Consider the following 12075-nt stretch of genomic DNA (forward strand, 5'->3'; position numbering starts at 1 on the left):
GCCAGGCTGAGGAACCCCCCCTTCACCCCGAGTGCACAAATTTTTGTGCACCGGGCCTCTAGTATATATATAAAAGGCTAAGTGACCAACTTTACGTCCGTCCAACTGTCCAACAGACCCGCCAGTACATATGACGCAAACTGAACACCAGGGGGCAGACGCTCAATGCAGGAGCTGCCCCCTGGTGGTCAGTGCACTCCCATAGGGGGAGCACCACTCATCCAGAAGCCCTGAGCCAGGCTCGCAGCTGGCAAGAGCATCAGTGGTGGCTGGAGCCTTTCCTGCCTCCATGGCAGCACTAAGGATGTTGGACTGATGGCGTAGGGAAGCGGGCCTAAGCCATCAGTTGGACATCCCCCGAGGGCTCCTGGACTGCGAGCGGGTGCACAAATTTCGTGCACCAGGCCTTTAGTTTAAAAATAAACGGTGACTTGTGCACGCACGATACATATAAAGCTCTTGCTGGTGCCAAGCATATGCGTGTATTTCGATCTGTCATTGTCAATCATGAATTTGGTTGTTTTTGTTGACATTCTGAAGCTGAAAGAAAGCAGTGGTGGCGACAGAATATGTCTGAAGACCAATTATTGGTACAGCGTACCTCTGAAGCCAAAAGAAGCCAGCATCCCCGTCTAACACTGGCCTCCCATTCATAATATGTCCAAACAACTATGGCAACTTTTTGTATATATATGCATGTTTAGATGTCCTTCTGATGCAAATTATGGGATGAGAATAAATCTCATTTTATTGAAGACTTTTGTTAGAAATTACACCAAAGTGAAGGTGCCTGTGTGAACTGTGAAGTGCATGCCCTTAATGAAATTCAAGAAGTATTCACATTGCATGGAATGAAATGTTCAGATTTCAAACTTCCAGACTATCCTTTATTAAAGAATACAAATACATGTGATATACTGTCTGAGCAACAACAGGCAGAGGTTTTGATCAATTCTCCAAACGATGAACAGTTGGAAGCCTTTCAGACTATAACTTCAGCCATTGAAGATCAAACTGTACACCCCAAGTGCTTTTTCTTGGATGGTCCAGGTGGTATTGGAAAAACATATCTTTACAAAATTTTAATATATTATATTAGAGGTCATATTGGTACTGTTTTACCCACAGCATCAATAGGAATCGCTGCAAATTTACTTCTCGGTGGAAGAACCTTTCATTCCCAATATAAATTACCAATTCCATTAAATGAAACTAATTTCTAGACTCTATACAAAGAGTAAAGTTGCTAAAACCAATAAAAAGGCCCAACTTCTCACTATTGATGAATGCACCATGGCACCCAGTCATGCTATAGATGCCATAGATTACTAAAAGAAATTATAAATTTGAATGTTGCATTTGGAGGGGATTTTTGACAATGTCTCAGTGTTGTGCCGCATGCTATGCGATCAGCCATAGTACAAATGAGCGTAAAGTACTGTAATGTTTGGGGATGTTTCAGACAGTTGTCTCTTAAAACAAATATGAGATCAGAGGATTCCACTTATAGTGAATGGTTAGTAAAACTTGGAGATGGCAAACTTGATAGCAGTTTTCATTTAAGAATGGATGTTATTGAAATCCCCCATGAAATGATTTGTAACGGATTTATTACTGAAGCTACCTTTGGAAATAGTGTATCTATAGATAATGTTAAAAATATATCCAAACATGCGATTCTTTGTCCTAAAATGAGCATGTTCATAAATTAAATGAAGGAATTTTGATTATACTTAATGGAGATTTTCACACCTATGTTAGTGATGCTTCTATCAATTCAACAGATGAGGCTGAAAAGGAAAATTTTCTCATAAAATTTCTTAATAGTATTATACTCCTTCGGGAATGCTGTGTCATAAATTAAAATTGAAAGTAGGTGCAAGCACCATGCTACTGAGAAATCTTAATGATAAATGGGGTCTTTGTAATGGTACTACATTTATTGTCAAAAGATTGCGACCTAACATAATTGAAGCTGAAGTAATAACAGGATCTGGGGAAGAGGTTGTTCTGATCCCAAGAATTGATTTGTCCCCATCTGACACCGGCCTCCCATTTAAATTAATTCAAATATAGTTTCCCGTGATGCCAGCATTTGTGATGACTATTAATAAATCACAAGGAAAAACTCTAAACAGAGTAGGAATATTCCTACCTGAACTCGTTTTTGGAGATGGTCAGTTATATGTTGCTTTCTCTCAAGTTTGAAGACTGTGTGACATTAAAGTTATAAATACTTCATCAGAAGGAAAATTAGTCAAGCACTCTGAAAGTGTTTTTACTCTTAATGTGGTGTACAGGGAGATATTTGAATAAGTTTAATCAATTTGTCAGTCATTGTTTTTATCAATGTTGTTTTTATATCATGTTTTTGTTGTTTTTATATCATGTCTTTGTTGTTATTGCTTATTTATTAATCAATTTATATATTATTTTCATACATATTTTACTAATTTTCTTTCATCTCTGACACTTCTATTTTAGAGAAAGGGCAAATAGTGATATTAAAATATTTCTTCTAATTAATTTCCTTTCAATGTGCACGAATCCATGCACTGGGCCACTAGTAAAGCAATAAGAGTATGCAGTCAACAATGTAGAAAAAAGTATTATAGAAATGATCTGTTAATTAATAAAATATAAATGTTATTTTCTAGATCCTGTGATGCTCATGATATCTTGTAAGCATTTTTGAATTTGTTATTTGTTGTGATTCTTTTCTTATTTTAATTAAAGGTTCACCTATGTATGGAATTGTGTGTTCTTTTTCTTAAAGATGGCCCCTAAATTGTATAAGCATAATGACCTAGGGACCTGGATATGTCCTTCTTTATTCCAATCCCTCAACACAGCAATGTTCTTGAGGAAACTTGAACTTTGATCTATATTTCTACCTACTAGAAATGAAGCCAAAGGAATGACTTGGCTGTCATTGCCTATATAGGACCTCTATATGAGTTTGTCCAGTTACAATCTTGGCATCAGTTTCTCTATCGTAAAAATGGGGGGGGGGGGAAATTCCTTGGAATTCTCTACTTCCCATAGATAAGACTGGGATACAGAGGAATCACTATGAAACTGAAAGCACCCTAGAAACACAAGTCATAAAGGAAATAAATCACTAACCAAAATTTCTTGAAGCATTTACCTCATTCATCTGAATTTCCCAACATTCCTTGTTCCCTTGGACCTCCCATCTACTTTTGGGAGTGGAGGTTGGCATGGAATGGCAAACTCCATAGAACAATGATGAAATACAAGGGAAATGTGGAGGGAGTTCAAGCTAATTCCGGTCCATTGAACAAAACCCTCAGGATAAAAGGAAAAAGTAGAGTGAAATTATTCATTCAATATTGAGGGGTTAGATATGGGAGATAAGTACAAAAATTGTAGCAAAAATTATTCTTAGATTTCAAGTTCAGGCAACTAGAGTAAAGGAAATGCTATTTATAGAGATAAGGAAGGTTGAGGAAGAAACGGGGTATTGGGGACATCAAGTTGCTTTTTGCACAAATTAAAGTTGAAAAACTTGTGAGATATCCGGATAGATTATATAAGTCCATAGCTCAAAGAAGAGGTTTGGTTTCAAATTATAAATTTAGGAATCATCAGAAAAATGGTGATATTTAAATGAGAATGTGTCTAATCATCTAGGGAGAGGAGAAAGGAATAGAGGAAAGGGAACGGAAAGAGAAACTGAGACTACTGGTAAAGGACCCAAGCTTTTAGATAACAAGCAAAGAAGCCAGCAAAACTGAAGTGGCCAAAGAGGAAAGAGGAGAACCAGGAGAGGGTGTCTTCTTGGAATCTAGAAGATAATGACGAAAAAAAGAAGAAAGTGGTCCACTATATCAAAGGCTACTGAAGTATAAATCTAATTTATTGCCTTTGTGTTATCAGATGACCTATGTAAATAAGTATTCAACACACACTGGTCAGGGTCAAAGGGAGTTGCCCCAGTGTCAGCAGGTAAGTTGGTCAGGAAGATTGTTCTGACTCCAACTGAATAGAAGGTTGCAAAGCTGTCCAAAGACTGGAGAGGCACTGATGCATCTATCCTCAGTTAGGCAAGAGGCCATTCGAGTTGCAGCAAAGGACATATCTGCCCAAGAAACTTCATCAAAGAATCTGACACCCACCATGGTCTCAGGCAGAGAAAGCCCACTCAGATCACTGATTAGAGAAGTGAGCAAGCATTCAATGCCCTGGGAATTTCCTTTCACATTCTATTCCTGCTTTATTATGGAGTTCAACACTAGTCACATTTATTGGCTTTGATCAAGAGGGCAACTGCATGAAAATACCACAGAGCAGCAATTCCTAAATGGAGTGACAGCTCACAGAAAGCTGACTGTGTTCATCTCATCCCAACTCCATGTTTAGTGACTTTGTGTTAATAGCTTGAAATCAGCCATAGTAGGAGTATTTGCATCATGGAAATCAGCATGCATTACTGATTAGGGCTTTTCTCCACTCAAGAGAATCAGTTGTTAAATATTTCCAGCTCACCACTGAATAAAGTCCCGCAAGATGTCACATGGCATGCCAAAGGGGAAAATAAAGTTAAGGTCAAATATTTTGGGGGAACCACAACTTACCTCTCTGGGAGATTCCCAATGCACAGTAGTATATTAAAGACCTAGAAAAGTCTTTCTATAAAGGAATCTAACTTTTTTCTATAACAAAGAGTTTTCCAAACTTATTTAACTATAGAATCCTTTTTTTGTAGACCATCTATTACTGTCATCTGAAGTTCATGTTGTTTGGACTTTTCTTTTAAATAAAACTATGTTGTTAACATTGACATAGAGATTGAAATTGGCCATAATCATTCTGCTGTTCATTTCCCTGGTTATTTCGAGAGGTGTGCAGATGATGAATGTTTGCAGCCATTCTTGTGACTGCTGAAAGACACTTATTATTTATGACCTGAGTTCTGGGTGGTGATAACTGTCATTAATAATGATAGTTTAGCCGCAGGGCTGGGGAGACAGCAGATCTGGAGTGTCTCTGCTTAGCCTGACATTCCTGTGATACAGGAGTTGAGCCTGTAAAGCCCAAAGCACTTAGGACCAGCACCAGGAGTGCTAGATTTCAAATTCTTTCTTCAGTCAAGAGCAGGCACTTGGGGGCCCAGGCCAGGGGTCTCAGTCTAAATGTGGAAACCACTGCTGGCTAATAGATTGAAGCGGGGAGCTCCTGGGGACCTGGTGGAACAGAACAACTGTGTTCATTAAGAGAGCCAGGAAGTGGCCATGGGGGTCTTGTCCATCGACAACTTGGCAGGACACAAAGTATTTTACCAAAAAGAATCTCACAGCTGGAGGGAGCAGGTGCGGGCAGAGCAGAGCCAGTGCGAACGCTGGAGAGAGATTAAGGCAGGAAGGAAATTGGATTTTCCCAAGTTCCAAAGGGGAGGGTGCACCAGGAGGAGAAAAGAGGAGAGAGAGAGAGAGAGAGAGAGAGAAAGAGAAGGAAATTGATTCAGGAATTGAAATAAATATTCTTCACCAGCAAATAGGTAGTCATTTTGCATTTTAATAATTTAACAGGCAAAAAGCCTGAGCATTAACTGAACCCATGCTTTCACCAGAAGGGGAGATTATCAGTTGCTGAATAGGAAAACTAAAACTAATCAAAAAACGTTCACATCCTTCATTTCCTCAGGAGCAGGACTGGTGCCAGGAAAAATGCTTCTCTCTCCTGACCCTCCACCCCTCCCCTGCTCCCCTATGTTCAGACAATGGGATGTGTTCTCAGCCCTGGTCCTGGTGGTGACCTCATCCTGCAGTTCTGGATTGATGATCAGCAAGTAGCAGGTTCTCCCCAGGGCCAAGAAGAAGACCAGTACCAGAAACCACAAGCAGCGAGGCTCTTTGTTCAGACAAGGGTAAATTGGAGGGTGGCCACCACATTTCCAAGAAGCTATGGAGTTCTGCCCCTAATCTCATTAAGTTCAACTTGGGGCCATGTTTCTTCCCCCACTTCCTCTAACTCCAACCATTTGGAAATAATCTTTTATGTTTCTGTATTTTATTCACAGAACAAAATAAAACAAAAAACAGGCACACACAAAAAATCATGAGAGGTTCAACTAGATATAATAGCACAACAAATTATATTTTTAAATTTTATATTTAATTTATACTTTAAATTCTATTTTTACCTTCATGGCCAATACAGAGTCATGAATTTAAAAATAAGACCTGTGCCCATTCTCAAAAAAGGAAGGGTGTTTTATCCATATATTATAATCACCCTGTGGCTGAGAACACATCCTTCCTTATAAATACTTAGGGGTCTAGGTTGTCTCTTCTCTCCTAGACATTAGCCATTCCAGATGTATCATCACACAGGATTTTGAATGGGCATTAATGTGCTTGTATCCAAAGACAATGGAAATTACTTTGGAAAAATTCTTGTTTTTATTCATATTTTCACTGATTGACATTCTTTAAGTCATTCTCACAAATGTTATTCTATTTAGTCTGCAAAATAAGCCCATGAGCCAGGTGATATTTTGATCCTTATTTTCCAGTTGAAGAAACTGAGGCCCAGAGAGCTTGCAGCAAGTAGGGCCCATGTCACACAACCGGTAAGCAGATCTATGTGACTCTAAATCTCTTGCTCCTTCCCTCATCCCTTGCCTTAATCCTCTGGAAGGCAGGGGTCAGGGATCAGTGGTGTACTCAGGGCCCCCAATACAGAGACCTGTGCAGGCAAAAGTTTAATTTCAGATGGAGGAGGAGAGTCTCTTTTCCCACTGCCCCTAAGTTAATTATCGGTGCTTATTCCCTTATCTGCTCTGTGGCCTTATCTCTTCCTATACAATGTACCCTCCTCAATTCCCAAACCCATTCCACATATCAGATTGCTGAATTTGCTGAAGTGGCTAGAAATGTGCAAAAATATATAGTCCCAATACCCAGCCTCAGCCCTTTCCTCTCTAACACTCATGCCAGAAAGCACAAGGCCCATTGTCTGGAAGGTGGATGAAAAATGAAAGGGGAAATTAAGGAGATATTTATTGAACTGGTTTTTCTCCAGACAAGTACACTGACCACATCACATCAGATATCTTGATATGCTGGGCTCTAACCAGTTCTTACATCCTTCTCATTTTTGTCTGACTCCTTTTCAGTCACAGCCAGAACCTAGCTCAGTATACCAACCAGAAAAGAAGTGCATTCAAACTCACCTGTGAGGCATATGAAAGAACCACATCTAGCCTTTGCCCTTAGATCTATCTTTATGCTGCCTCACTCTCCTTGAATCACTTCCTGCGTCTAGCCACTCCCTCACCCAGGCATCTTCAGTTGTCTTACTGACTCTAGCATTAACTCCAAATTTCTCAGCAAAGCAATATATTTCTAATAAAGACATTAGATGGATGGGTGGGTGGATGGGTGGATGAATAGATGGACAAATGAATGGTTGGATGAACGGACAAATTGATCTAATACTCAATTTCCTATATAAACATTTCCTCTGTGCCCATGAGGGAGCAGCAGTCTTCCATCTGCCTCTGAGGAAAATGAAAGACTTTATCCCCTTTACCTGTATATCCCCTTTCCGCACACACACATACACTTCTACTACTATTGACATATCGGTCTCTATAATTTCTATGGTTCATAATCTAACACCTCAGCTTAAAGGGGCCTGGAGAAGGGTCACACCCTAAAATGTGAACTATCTTGCAGTCTGAGGCTCTAAGACTTCTGGAATTAATGAACAATATTGACTCAAGTTACTTCCTTCTTAAGCCTCCATTTCCTGAATTGTAAAATTAAGGCCTTCAAATGTGGAGCCGAGTTAGGAGCTAAAAACCCCTCTTTGCTTAGGAATAAGAAATATTCCCCAGATTTTTAGACATTGGCCATTGAGAGAATGCAACTCCTGAAATATATTTGGAAAATCCCTCAAAGTATTTACAAATCAGTATAGCCCTGAGTGTAGCCAGTGGATCACAACCCCTGCCTAAAGCTGTGCGAGAAGCTGGGGAATCCAAACTGGGCAGGTTCTGAAAAAAGCCCAGCATGTCCAGGTAGATGGTGAAGATCAAGCTCCTTCCTGCTACCTACTGTTGCTCCCACAGCTGGGGTCAGATAGGGAGGGGATCTGAGCAACCTGAGAGACTTTCATCACTCTTCTTTGCACTCCCGGACCTTTGGAATCTCCAACCATAGTGCACATTCTCTTCCATGCTCAAATTAACCTAACATCTCTCTTTTATCACTCTTAATCTTTCTAGTCATCCTAATGAAGAGGCTTGGGGCCTATTTACTGCTCCCCAGTGAGCAGAAGTTGGATTTTATTTCTTGTGAATTATGAACAACAGCTCTATTTTCAATTACTTTTTATGAGCATACACTTCTTCCCTGATGATGATTGCTTAATGGGCCAGGGTTAAGAAATAAGTGATTTCACAGATGCTCCTTTGCTTGCACCTCAGACTTCTCCTCATTCACCCTCTATCCTATGATGCTTTCATCTGTAAAATAAGAAGGACCCTTACATGACCTCTAAACTATCTCAAGTCCCAAGGCAGTCTGTTCCCAGGCCTGGCCCAGTGCTGCTCTAGTGGACACGTAAGCATTGACTTAAAACAACACATTTCATCCCGGATCTAATGGAAGCTGGCCCAGAGACTTCATGTGGCCAAGGGTAAAACACAGGAGTTAGGAATCATAGGGTGTTTGATTAGAGCTTGTTCCCTGATTCCGTGTGGTCTCAGACAAGTCTCTTTACCTCACTAGGCCTGTTTTCCTTTGGTAAAAGAGGAAGAACAACTTATTTCTAATATCAATGACAATTATAACGCATCTCTGGAAAGCCTACTACCAGGAAATGTCAAAGAACATTATGAATAAAAGAATATATAAAGACCTGATTAAATGAAAAAATATTGTGTTCATTCAAAACTGTTGATTGTTCCAGACTAATCTGTAAATTTAATACAATCACAATTTTCAGGAAACTCAACAAGATGATTCTAATATTGATATGTAAAAAACAAGAATAATTAAGAAAATATTGGGTAAATGAAAATAAGGAAGAGCACAAAAGGAAATCCATCCCACCAGATAAAATAATTATAACACTCTAGAAAAAAAATTAATGTGGTATTGGCTCAGGAATAAATGAATAGATAAATGCAATAGAATAGAAAAACTACAAATCAACTAATGTGTGGTAGGCAGAATAATGGCCTCCCAAAGAAGCCTCCTCACTCATGTCTTAATCCCTGGAGTCTGTAAATATGTTATGTTGCATGGTATATTCATTTCTAGGGCTGCCACAATAAAACACAACAGACTAGGTGACTTAAACAACAAAAATTTATTTCTCACAGTTGTGGAGACTGAAAGTTCAAGATCAAAGTACCAACAGAGCTGTTTTTCTTTGAGACACCTCTCTCCTTGGCTTGCAAATGGCCACCCTATAACTACCTCTTCATATTCTCTTTTCCTCTGTGCACATGCATCCCCAGTGTCTCTTTGCACATCCAAATTTCCTCTTCTTATAAAGACACTGGTCAGAGTAGATTAGGGCCCACCTATATGACCTCATACAACATTATTTAGCTCACTAAAGGTCCTTTCTCCAGATACAGTCACATTCTAAGGTACTAGGGGGTCAAGGCTGCAGCATATAATTATGGGAGACACAACTCAGTTATCACAGGGCAGCAGGGAATTAAGGTTACAGATGGAATCAATTAGCTGACCTTGAATGAGATGAAGAGATTATCCTGTATTATCCAGGTAGGCCCAATGTAACAACAAGCTAAAGAGGGGCTCATGAAAGTCAGCTTCAGAGTAATGCAGCCAGAGAAAGACTTCACTGGTCAATGCTGACTTTAAAATATAGGGGGGGGTGGAGGGGGCCAAGAGCCAAGGAATGTGGACCACTGGGGAAAAAAAAACAAAAACAAGGAAACAAATTCTTCCATTGAGGCTCCAGAAGGAATACAGAGCTGCCCACACCTTGATTTTAACCCCATGAAACCACTGCAGACTCTGATCTCCAGGAGATTATAAAATAAGTTTGTGTTGTTTTAAGCCACTAAGTTTGTGTCATTTGTTAAAACAGCAATAGGAATCTAATACGCCATGAATATGAAGAAATTATGATTAAATTGTCATTTCAAATAACTGGAAAAGGATAGACAATTAGCTAGTTATCCGGTTTAAAAAAAAATGAAATCAGATGTCTATGCCATATTATTCACAAAAAGAAAGCCCTGGCCGGTTTGGCTCAGTGGATGGAGCGTTGGCCTGTGAACTGAAAGGTCCCAGGGTCGATTCCAGTCAAGGACATATGCCTGGGTTGTGGGCTCGATCCCCAGTGGGGAACTTGCAGAAGGCAGCCGATCCATGATTCTCCCTCATCATGGATGTTTCTATTTCTCTCTCCCACTTCCTTCCTCTCTGAGGTCAATAAAAATATATTTTAAAAAAAGAAAACCCAGATGGATTAAAAACCTTGGTAACATACACATGAAAGTATTGGAAGAAAATATGGAAGAGTGTGTTTATGACTATGCAGTAGGAAAGGGTAAAAAAATCACAAAAAAATAATAAAGTTTACAATATTAAAATATAAAAAATTTGTTGCAAAAGACATAATAAACAAAGTCAAGAGACAAGCAAAAAAATGGGTGAAACATATTTGCAACATAGATACTCTGAATTTTGTTGTCTTTTCTTCTTGTCAGTGAGCATGAATTACTTCACTAATTGAAAACAAAAAAGAAAAAAAAGGTGGAAAGAATCTTCTCTACCATCCTCTTTTCTTCCCAGGAATGGGATTGGAATAAATGAGGACACTCTTTGAAAACAAAATCACCATGGGAACACAAGGCTGTTTTATTGAAGTAAAAGGAAAATTATGGTTTCTTAAGGCATTTCCTCCCTCCACCTTTCCCACCTTCTATGACTCCTCTTCCTTGCACATACCTGTGGACTGAGCTAAGAGCAGCCAGTGTTCACAGGAAAAGACTGCTAAAAGGCTAACCTATTTAGGACTTGCTGAATATGTGACTGAAACTGACTATTTATTTCCTCTTTTTCTCTTCTTTCTGGCCAGATGATATTCCCCAGGCAGCTCTCTTGCAGTTAGATGTGCTCACCTAAGTTCCAACCAATAGAATGGGGGCACAAGTGTCATTTGTAGGCCTAATGCATGAAAACTTTACATTCTTCATGGTTCACCTTCTTCTACTGGCTTGATACAAATGAGTGTGCAAACCTGGAAACCATGTGCTGAAGTTACAGAGCCATAAAATGCAAGAAACTTGGGTCCCTAAATTATTGCCTAGAAGAGAGTCACCCAGTAATTAGAAACACTCAAATTGGGCTTATGAGAGCTAGAAAAAAATATTGTATTTGAGCTATAATACGTTTTTGAGTTTGTGTTTGTAGCTGGTATTGCAGCAATTAATTCAGAGGACAAACTGACATCTTCTTCTATCATCTCAATGGTACCATTAGCACAGAATGAGCAAAAGAGATGACCTTTGTCTTCCTCTACCCAGCACTCTTGCCTTAGCTATCTCTTTCCATACTCAGACAGGAGGTAAACAGTAAACATGTCCCAGGTCCAGCTGCTATTCAGTAGATCTCACCCAAGGCTGCAAACTGGAGATATGAGGACCCAGCAGAACATGTTTTGCCCCCTCTGTCCATGATGCCATTGCTTGGACAGCCACATATCATTGCTTGGACCTCCACCCCAAGAAAGGGCAAGTGCCCACAGAATTGAATTTCCTACTGCTACCCTGTGACACCCTTTCAAGTGGTCACCCTATTCACATACATTCTCTGATCCAGCTTCTACACCAGAACCAGAGACACACAACCGGGAAAGAGGGGCTCCTGGTCCTTAAAGACCAGGCTTTGTTTATCTGTGTAAACCTCACCCTGAGGCACATAAGTCTAAGGGTACAAATATGAACTTGCTTCTGAAGAACTCCTTAGAGAATTCATGGTTGTGTCCATTCTCTTTGCCTTATAAGTGGCAGACATCCAGTAAGTCTACATGGACTGTACTGGGATGAAATTGGATTGGAGG

This window comes from Myotis davidii, unplaced genomic scaffold (genome assembly GCF_000327345.1).
Source record: "Myotis davidii unplaced genomic scaffold, ASM32734v1 scaffold575, whole genome shotgun sequence".
NCBI classification, from domain to species: domain Eukaryota; kingdom Metazoa; phylum Chordata; class Mammalia; order Chiroptera; family Vespertilionidae; genus Myotis; species Myotis davidii.